Source organism: Myotis yumanensis, unplaced genomic scaffold (assembly GCF_028538775.1).
Source record: "Myotis yumanensis isolate MYYU_CA2020_CCGP unplaced genomic scaffold, mMyoYum1.0.hap1 SCAF_26, whole genome shotgun sequence".
NCBI classification, from domain to species: Eukaryota; Metazoa; Chordata; class Mammalia; order Chiroptera; family Vespertilionidae; genus Myotis; species Myotis yumanensis.
The window spans coordinates 927,534-937,711 of NW_027223777.1; positions in this window are offsets into that span (position 1 = coordinate 927,534).

Here is a 10,178-nt window from a genome sequence, read left to right on the forward strand (position 1 = left end):
AGCCATTGTGACATCACAGCGACTATAACATCATATCTACTGTAAGGTCAAAGCCACTGTAGTTTCATAGACATTGTTATGTCATCGCCGTTGACTTCATAACCATCATGATGTCAGAGACATTGTGATGGCATAGCCACTAAAATGTCACGGCCATCGTAACGTGATAGGCCCCACAATGTCATAGAGATAGTATAGTCATTTCCACTGTCCCGTAAGAGCCATTGTGACGTCATAGCCATTGTTAAGTCATAGGCATTGTGACGTCATAGCCATTGAAACCTCATAGCCACACTAATGTCATCGCCATTGAAATGGCGTCACCTTTGTAATATCGTATACATTGTAAAGTCATCGCATTTGTAATATCCTAGCCATTGTGTCGGCATACTCATTGTCATCATAGCCATCGTCATCATGGCCATGAAAACATCAGAGCCGTGGTAACGTCATAGCTACTATGACGTCATAACCACAATAATGTCATAGCCTTTGTAAAGTCATAGTCACAATAAAATCACAGACATTGTACCGTCATAGCCATTGTGTCCTCAAAGCCATTGTGACATCATAGCCACCGTAACATCATAGCCCTAGTGATGTCATAGTCATTGTGAAGTCATGCCATTTGTGACTTCATAGCAATTGCGATGTCATTGCCATCATGATGTTACAGCAACCGTGACGTCCTGGCCACGATAATGTCACAGCCAATGTAATATCTTAGGCACTACCATGCAATAGACATAGTAAAGTCATTCCCACTGTATTGTCATAGCCATTGTGACGTCCTAGGCATTGTGACGTCACAGCAATTGGAACATCGGAGCCCTTGTGATATCATAGGCATTGTGAAGGCCTGTCAGTTGTGACTTCATACCATTTGTGATGTCATAGCCACTAGCACATCATATCTCCTGGAAAGTCATGGCTCTTGCAATATCATAGCTACTGTAGTGTCATAGGCAATGAAACCTCGGATCCATAGTAATGGCCTAGCCACTCTAGTGTCATATCCATTGTGCCTTCAGACCCATTGTGATATCAGAGCCATTTTAACCTCATAGCCACTATCCCGTCACAGCCATTGACATGGCGTAGCATTTGTAAGGTCACAGACATCGGAAAGTAATAATATTTGTAATATCGTAGCCATTGTGTCGGCGTAGCCATTTTCAATATAGCCATCATCACGTCATAGCCATCATAACATCAGAGCCATTGTAACTTCCTATCCACTGGGACATCCTACCCACTATAATGTCATAGCTTTTATAACGTCATAGTCATGATAATATCACAGCCATTGCAACGCCATAGAAATTGTGACGTTGTTGCAGTTGTGACATAGCAATTTTAACATCATAGCTGTTGTGACATCACATAAACGTGAAGCCATATCAAGTGTGACTTCGTAGTAATTGTGATGTCACGGCCATTATCAAGTCATAGCCATAGTGATGACGGCGCCATTGTGACGTCATACCCACTTTAATTTCATAGCCATTGAAAAGTCACAGCTACTACAATGCCACAGGAATTGCATCGTCATAGCCACGGTCATGTCCCAGCCATTGTGACGTCACGGGCACCGTAATGACACAGACATATTTAAGTCATTGCAAATTTAACGCCATAGCCATTTTGATGTCATACCCATTGTGATGTCTGAGCCATTGCAACGTCAGAGTTACTATAAATTCATGGCCATGCTGATGGCATAGGCATTGTAGCTAGATAGCCACTGTGATCTCACGGCCATTGGAATGTCATAGCCACTATGATGTCATAGAAACTGTGATGTCATAGCCATTGTGACATCACAGCGTCTATAACATCATATCTACTGTAAGGTCAAAGCCACTGTAGTTTCATAGACATTGTTATGTCATCGCCGTTGACTTCATAACCATCATGATGTCAGAGACATTGTGATGGCATAGCCACTATAATGTCACGGCCATCGTAACGTGATAGGCCCCACAATGTCATAGAGATAGTATAGTCATTTCCACTGTCCCGTAAGAGCCATTGTGACGTCATAGCCATTGTTATGTCATAGGCATTGTGACGTCATAGCCATCGAAACCTCATAGCCACATTAATGTCATCGCCATTGAAACGGCGTCACCTTTGTAATATATACATTGTAAAGTCATCGCCTTTGTAATATCCTAGCCATTGTGTCGGCATACTCATTGTCATCATAGCCGTCGTCGTCATGGCCATGAAAACATCAGAGCCGTGGTAACGTCATAGCTACTATGACGTTATAACCACAATAATGTCATAGCCTTTGTAAAGTCATATTCACAATAACATCACAGACATTGTACCGTCATAGCCATTTTGTCCTCATAGCCATTGTGACATCATTGCCACCGTAACATCATAGCCCTAGTGATGTCATAGTCATTGTGAAGTCATGCCATTTGTGACTTCATAGCAATTGCGATGTCATTGCCATCATGACGTTACAGGAACCGTGACGTCCTGGCCACGATAATGTCACAGCCAATGTAATATCTTAGGCACTACCATGCAATAGACATAGTAAAGTCATTCCCACTGTATTCTCATAGCCATTGTGACGTCATAGCCATTGTGACGTCACAACAATTGGAACATAGGATCCCTTGTGATATCATAGGCATTGTGAAGGCCTGTCAGTTGTGACTTCATACCATTTGTGATGTCATAGCCACTAGCACAGCATATCTACTGGAAATTCATGGCTCTTGCAATATCATAGCTACTGTAGTGTCATAGGCAATGAAACCTCGGATCCATAGTAATGGCCTAGCCACTCTAGTGCCATATCCATTGTGCCTTCAGACCCATTGTGATATCAGAGCCATTGTAACCTCATAGCCACTATCCCGTCACAGCCATTGAGACGGCGTAGCATTTGTAAAGTCACAGACATCGGAAAGTAATATTTGTAATATCGTAGCCATTGTGTCGGCGTAGCCATTTTCAATATACCCATCGTCACGTCGTAGCCATCATAACATCAGAGCCAAAGTAACTTCGTAGCCACAGGGACTTCCTACCCACTATAATGTCATAGCTTTTATAACGTCATAGTCATGATAATATCACAGCCATTGCAACGCCATCGGAATTGTGACGTTGTAGCAGTTGTGAAATATCAATTTTAACATCATAGCTGTTGTGACAGCACATAAACGTGAAGCCATATCAAGTGTGACTTCGTAGCAATTGTGATGTCACGGCCATTATCAAGTCATAGCCATAGTGATGACGGCGCCATTGTGACGTCATACCCACGTCACAGCTACTACAATGCCACAGGAATTGCATCGTCATAGCCACGATCATGTCACAGCCATTGTGACGTCACGGGCACCGTAATGACACAGACATATTTAAGTCATTGCAAATTTAACGCCATAGCCATTTTGATGTCATACCCATTGTGATGTCTGAGCCATTGCAACGTCAGAGTTACTATAAAGTCATGGCCACGCTGATGGCATAGCCATTGTAGCTAGATAGCCACTGTGATCTCACGGCCATTGGAATGTCATAGCCACTATGATGTCATAGAAACTGTGATGTCATAGCCATTGTGACATCACAGCGACTATAACATCATATCTACGGTAAGGTCAAAGCCACTGTAGTTTCATAGACATTGTTATGTCATCGCCGTTGACTTCATAACCATCATGATGTCAGAGACATTGTGATGGCATAGCCACTATAATGTCACGGCCATCGTAACGTGATAGGCCTCACAATGTCATAGAGATAGTATAGTCATTTCCACTGTCCCGTAAGAGCCATTGTGACGTCATAGCCATTGTTATGTCATAGGCATTGTGACGTCATAGCCATTGAAACCTCATAGCCACATTAATGTCATCGCCATTGAAACGGCGTCACCTTTGTAATATCATATACATTGTAAAGTCATCGCCTTTGTAATATCCTAGCCATTGTGTCAGCATACTCATTGTCATCATAGCCGTCGTCGTCATGGCCATGAAAACATCAGAGCCGTGGTAACGTCATAGCTACTATGACTTCATAACCACAATAATGTCATAGCCTTTGTAAAGTCATAGTCACAATAACATCACAGACATTGTACCGTCATAGCCATTGTGTCTTCATAGCCATTGTGACATCATAGCCACCGTAACATCATAGCCCTAGTGATGTCATAGTCTTTGTGAAGTCATGCCATTTGTGACTTCATAGCAATTGCGATGTCATTGCCATCATGACGTTACAGCAACCGTGACTTCCTGGCCACTATAATATCACAGCCAATGTAATATCTTAGGCACTACCATGCAATAGACATAGTAAAGTCATTCCCACTGTATTGTCATAGCCATTGTGACGTCCTAGCCATTGTGACGTCACAGCAATTGGAACATCGGAGCCCTTGTGATATCATAGGCATTGTGAAGGCCTGTCAGTTGTGACTTCATACCATTTGTGATGTCATAGCCACTAGCACATCATATCTACTGGAAAGTCATGGCTCTTGCAATATCATAGCTACTGTAGTGTCATAGGCAATGAAACCTCGTATCCATAGTAATGGCCTAGCCACTCTAGTGCCATATCCATTGTGCCTTCAGACCCATTGTGATATCAGAGCCATTTTAACCTCATAGCCACTATGCCGTCACAGCCATTGACACGGCGTAGCATTTGTAAGGTCACAGACATCGGAAAGTAATAATATTTGTAATATCGTAGCCATTGTGTCGGCGTAGCCATTTTCAATATAGCCATCGTCACGTCATAGCCATCATAATATCAGAGCCAAAGTAACTTCGTAGCCACTGGGAAGTCCTACCCACTATAATGTCATAGCTTTTATAACGTCATAGTCATGATAATATCACAGCCATTGCAACGCCATCGGAATTGTGACGTTGTAGCAGTTGTGAAATATCAATTTTAACATCATAGCTGTTGTGACATCACATAAACGTGAAGCCATATCAAGTGTGACTTCGTAGCAATTGTGATGTCACGGCCATTATCAAGTCATAGCCATAGTGATGACGGCGCCATTGTGACGTCATACCCACTTTAATTTCATAGCCATTGAAAAGTCACAGCTACTACAATGCCACAGGAATTGCATCGTCATAACCACGGTCATGTCCCAGCCATTGTGACGTCACGGGCACCTAATGACACAGACATATTTAAGTCATTGCAAATTTAACGCCATAGCCATTTTGATGTCATACCCATTGTGATGTCTGAGCCATTGCAACGTCAGAGTTACTATAAAGTCATGGGCACGCTGATGGCATAGCCATTGTAGCTAGATAGCCACTGTGATCTCACAGCCATTGGAATGTCATAGCCACTATGATGTCATAGAAACTGTGATGTCATAGCCATTGTGACATCACAGCGACTATAACATATCTACTGTAAGGTCAAAGCCACTGTAGTTTCATAGACATTGTTATGTCATCGCCGTTGACTTCATAACCATCATGATGTCAGAGACATTGTGATGGCATAGCCACTATAATGTCACGGCCATCGTAACGTGATAGGCCCCACAATGTCATAGAGATAGTATAGTCATTTCCACTGTCCCGTAAGAGCCATTGTGACGTCATAGCCATTGTTATGTCATAGGCATTGTGACGTCATAGCCATTGAAACCTCATTGCCACATTAATGTCATCGCCATTGAAACGGCGTCACCTTTGTAATATCATATACATTGTAAAGTCATCGCATTTGTAATATCCTAGCCATTGTGTCGGAATACTCATTGTCATCATAGCCATCGTCATCATGGCCATGAAAACATCAGAGCCGTGGTAACGTCATAGCTACTATGACGTCATAACCACAATAATGTCATAGCATTTGTAAAGTCATAGTCACAATAATATCACAGACATTGTACCGTTATAGCCATTGTGTCCTCATAGCCATTGTGACGTCATAGCCACTGTAACATCATAGCCCTTGTGATGTCATAGTCATTGTGAAGTCATGCCATTTGTGACTTCATAGCAATTGCGTTGTCGTTGCCATCATGACGTTACAGCAACCGTGACGTCCTGGCCACTATAATGTCACAGCCAATGTAATATCTTAGGCACTACCATGCAAAGGACATAGTAAAGTCATTCCCACTGTATTGTCATAGCCATTGTGACGTCCTAGCCATTGTGACGTCACGGCAATTGGAACATCGGAGCCCTTGTGATATCATAGGCATTGTGAAGGCCTGTCAGTTGTGACTTCATACCATTTGTGACGTCATAGCCACTAGCACATCATATCTCCTGGAAAGTCATGGCTCTTGCAATATCATAGCTACTGTAGTGTCATAGGCAATGAAACCTCGGATCCATAGTAATGGCCTAGCCACTCTAGTGCCATATCCATTGTGCCTTCAGACCCATTGTGATATCAGAGCCATTTTAACCTCATAGCCACTATCCCGTCACAGCCATTGACATGGCGTAGCATTTGTAAGGTCACAGACATCGGAAAGTAATAATATTTGTAATATCGTAGCCATTGTGTCGGCGTAGCCATTTTCAATATAGCCATCGTCACGTCATAGCCATCATAACATCAGAGCCAAAGTAACTTCGTAGCCACTGGGAAGTCCTACCCACTATAATGTCATAGCTTTTATAACGTCATAGTCATGATAATATCACAGCCATTGCAACGCCATCGGAATTGTGACGTTGTAGCAGTTGTGAAATATCAATTTTAACATCATAGCTGTTGTGACAGCACATAAACGTGAAGCCATATCAAGTGTGACTTCGTAGCAATTGTGATGTCACGGCCATTATCAAGTCATAGCCATAGTGATGACGGCGCCATTGTGACGTCATACCCACTTTAATTTCATAGCCATTGAAAAGTCACAGCTACTACAATGCCACAGGAATTGCATCGTCATAGCCACGGTCATGTCCCAGCCATTGTGACGTCACGGGCACCGTAATGACACAGACATATTTAAGTCATTGCAAATTTAACGCCATAGCCATTTTGATGTCATACCCATTGTGATGTCTGAGCCATTGCAACGTCAGAGTTACTATAAAGTCATGGCCACGCTGATGGCATAGCCATTGTAGCTAGATAGCCACTGTGATCTCACGGCCATTGGAATGTCATAGCCACTATGATGTCATAGAAACTGTGATGTCATAGCCATTGTGACATTACAGCGACTATAACATCATATCTACTGTAAGGTCAAAGCCACTGTAGTTTCATAGACATTGTTATGTCATCGCCGTTGACTTCATAACCATCATGATGTCAGAGACATTGTGATGGCATAGCCACTATAATGTCACGGCCATCGTAACGTGATAGGCCTCACAATGTCATAGAGATAGTATAGTCATTTCCACTGTCCCGTAAGAGCCATAGTGACGTCATAGCCATTGTTATGTCATAGGCATTGTGACGTCATAGCCATTGAAACCTCATAGCCACATTAATGTCATCGCCATTGAAACGGCATCACCTTTGTAATATCATATACATTGTAGAGTCATCGCCTTTGTAATATCCTAGCCATTGTGTCGGCATACTCATTGTCATCATAGCCATCGTCGTCATGGCCATGAAAACATCAGAGCCGTGGTAACGTCATAGCTACTATGACGTCATAACCACAATAATGTCATAGCCTTTGTAAAGTCATAGTCACAATAACATCACAGACATTGTACCGTCATAGCCATTGTGTCTTCATAGCCATTGTGACATCATAGCCACCGTAACATCATAGCCCTAGTGATGTCATAGTCATTGTGAAGTCATGCCATTTGTGACTTCATAGCAATTGCGATGTCATTGCCATCATGACGTTACAGCAACCGTGACTTCCTGGCCACTATAATGTCACAGCCAATGTAATATCTTAGGCACTACCATGCAATAGACATAGTAAAGTCATTCCCACTGTATTGTCATAGCCATTGTGACGTCCTAGCCATTGTCACGTCACAGCAATTGGAACATCGGAGCCCTTGTGATATCATAGGCATTGTGAAGGCCTGTCAGTTGTGACTTCATACCATTTGTGACGTCATAGCCACTAGCACATCATATCTCCTGGAAAGTCATGGCTCTTGCAATATCATAGCTACTGTAGTGTCATAGGCAATGAAACCTCGGATCCATAGTAATGGCCTAGCCACTCTAGTGCCATATCCATTGTGCCTTCAGACCCATTGTGATATCAGAGCCATTGTAACCTCATAGCCACTATCCCGTCACAGCCATTGACACGGCGTAGCATTTGTAAGGTCACAGACATCGGAAAGTAATAATATTTGTAATATCGTAGCCATTGTGTCGGCGTAGCCATTTTCAATATAGCCATCGTCACATCATAGCCATCATAACATCAGAGCCATTGTAACTTCGTATCCACTGGGACGTCCTACCCACTATAATGTCATAGCTTTTATAACGTCATAGTCATGATAATATCACAGCCATTGCAAAGCCATCGGAATTGTGACGTTGTTGCAGTTGTGACATAGCAATTTTAACATCATAGCTGTTGTGACATCACATAAACGTGAAGCCATATCAAGTGTGACTTCGTAGCAATTGTGATGTCACGGCCATTATCAAGTCATAGCCATAGTGATGACGGCGCCATTGTGACGTCATACCCACTTTAATTTCTTAGCCATTGAAAAGTCACAGCTACTACAATGCCACAGGAATTGCATCGTCATAGCCACGATCATGTCCCAGCCATTGTGACGTCACGGGCACCGTAATGACACAGACATATTTAAGTCATTGCAAATTTAACGCCATAGCCATTTTGATGTCATACCCATTGTGATGTCTGAGCCATTGCAATGTCAGAGTTACTATAAAGTCATGGCCACGCTGATGGCATAGCCATTGTAGCTAGATAGCCACTGTGATCTCACGGCCATTGGAATGTCATAGCCACTATGATGTCATAGAAACTGTGATGTCATAGCCATTGTGACATCACAGCGACTATAACATCATATCTACTGTAAGGTCAAAGCCACTGTAGTTTCATAGACATTGTTATGTCATCGCCGTTGACTTCATAACCATCATGATGTCAGAGACATTGTGATGGCATAGCCACTAAAATGTCACGGCCATCGTAACGTGATAGGCCCCACAATGTCATAGAGATAGTATAGTCATTTCCACTGTCCCGTAAGAGCCATTGTGACGTCATAGCCATTGTTATGTCATAGGCATTGTGACGTCATAGCCATTGAAACCTCATAGCCACACTAATGTCATCGCCATTGAAATGGCGTCACCTTTGTAATATCGTATACATTGTAAAGTCATCGCATTTGTAATATCCTAGCCATTGTGTCGGCATACTCATTGTCATCATAGCCATCGTCATCATGGCCATGAAAACATCAGAGCCGTGGTAACGTCATAGCTACTATGACGTCATAACCACAATAATGTCATAGCCTTTGTAAAGTCATAGTCACAATAAAATCACAGACATTGTACCGTCATAGCCATTGTGTCCTCAAAGCCATTGTGACATCATAGCCACCGTAACATCATAGCCCTAGTGATGTCATAGTCATTGTGAAGTCATGCCATTTGTGACTTCATAGCAATTGCGATGTCATTGCCATCATGATGTTACAGCAACCGTGACGTCCTGGCCACGATAATGTCACAGCCAATGTAATATCTTAGGCACTACCATGCAATAGACATAGTAAAGTCATTCCCACTGTATTGTCATAGCCATTGTGACGTCCTAGCCATTGTGACGTCACAGCAATTGGAACATCGGAGCCCTTGTGATATCATAGGCATTGTGAAGGCCTGTCAGTTGTGACTTCATACCATTTGTGATGTCATAGCCACTAGCACATCATATCTCCTGGAAAGTCATGGCTCTTGCAATATCATAGCTACTGTAGTGTCATAGGCAATGAAACCTCGGATCCATAGTAATGGCCTAGCCACTCTAGTGTCATATCCATTGTGCCTTCAGACCCATTGTGATATCAGAGCCATTTTAACCTCATAGCCACTATCCCGTCACAGCCATTGACATGGCGTAGCATTTGTAAGGTCACAGATATCGGAAAGTAATAATATTTGTAATATCGTAGCCATTGTGTCGGCGTAGCCATTTT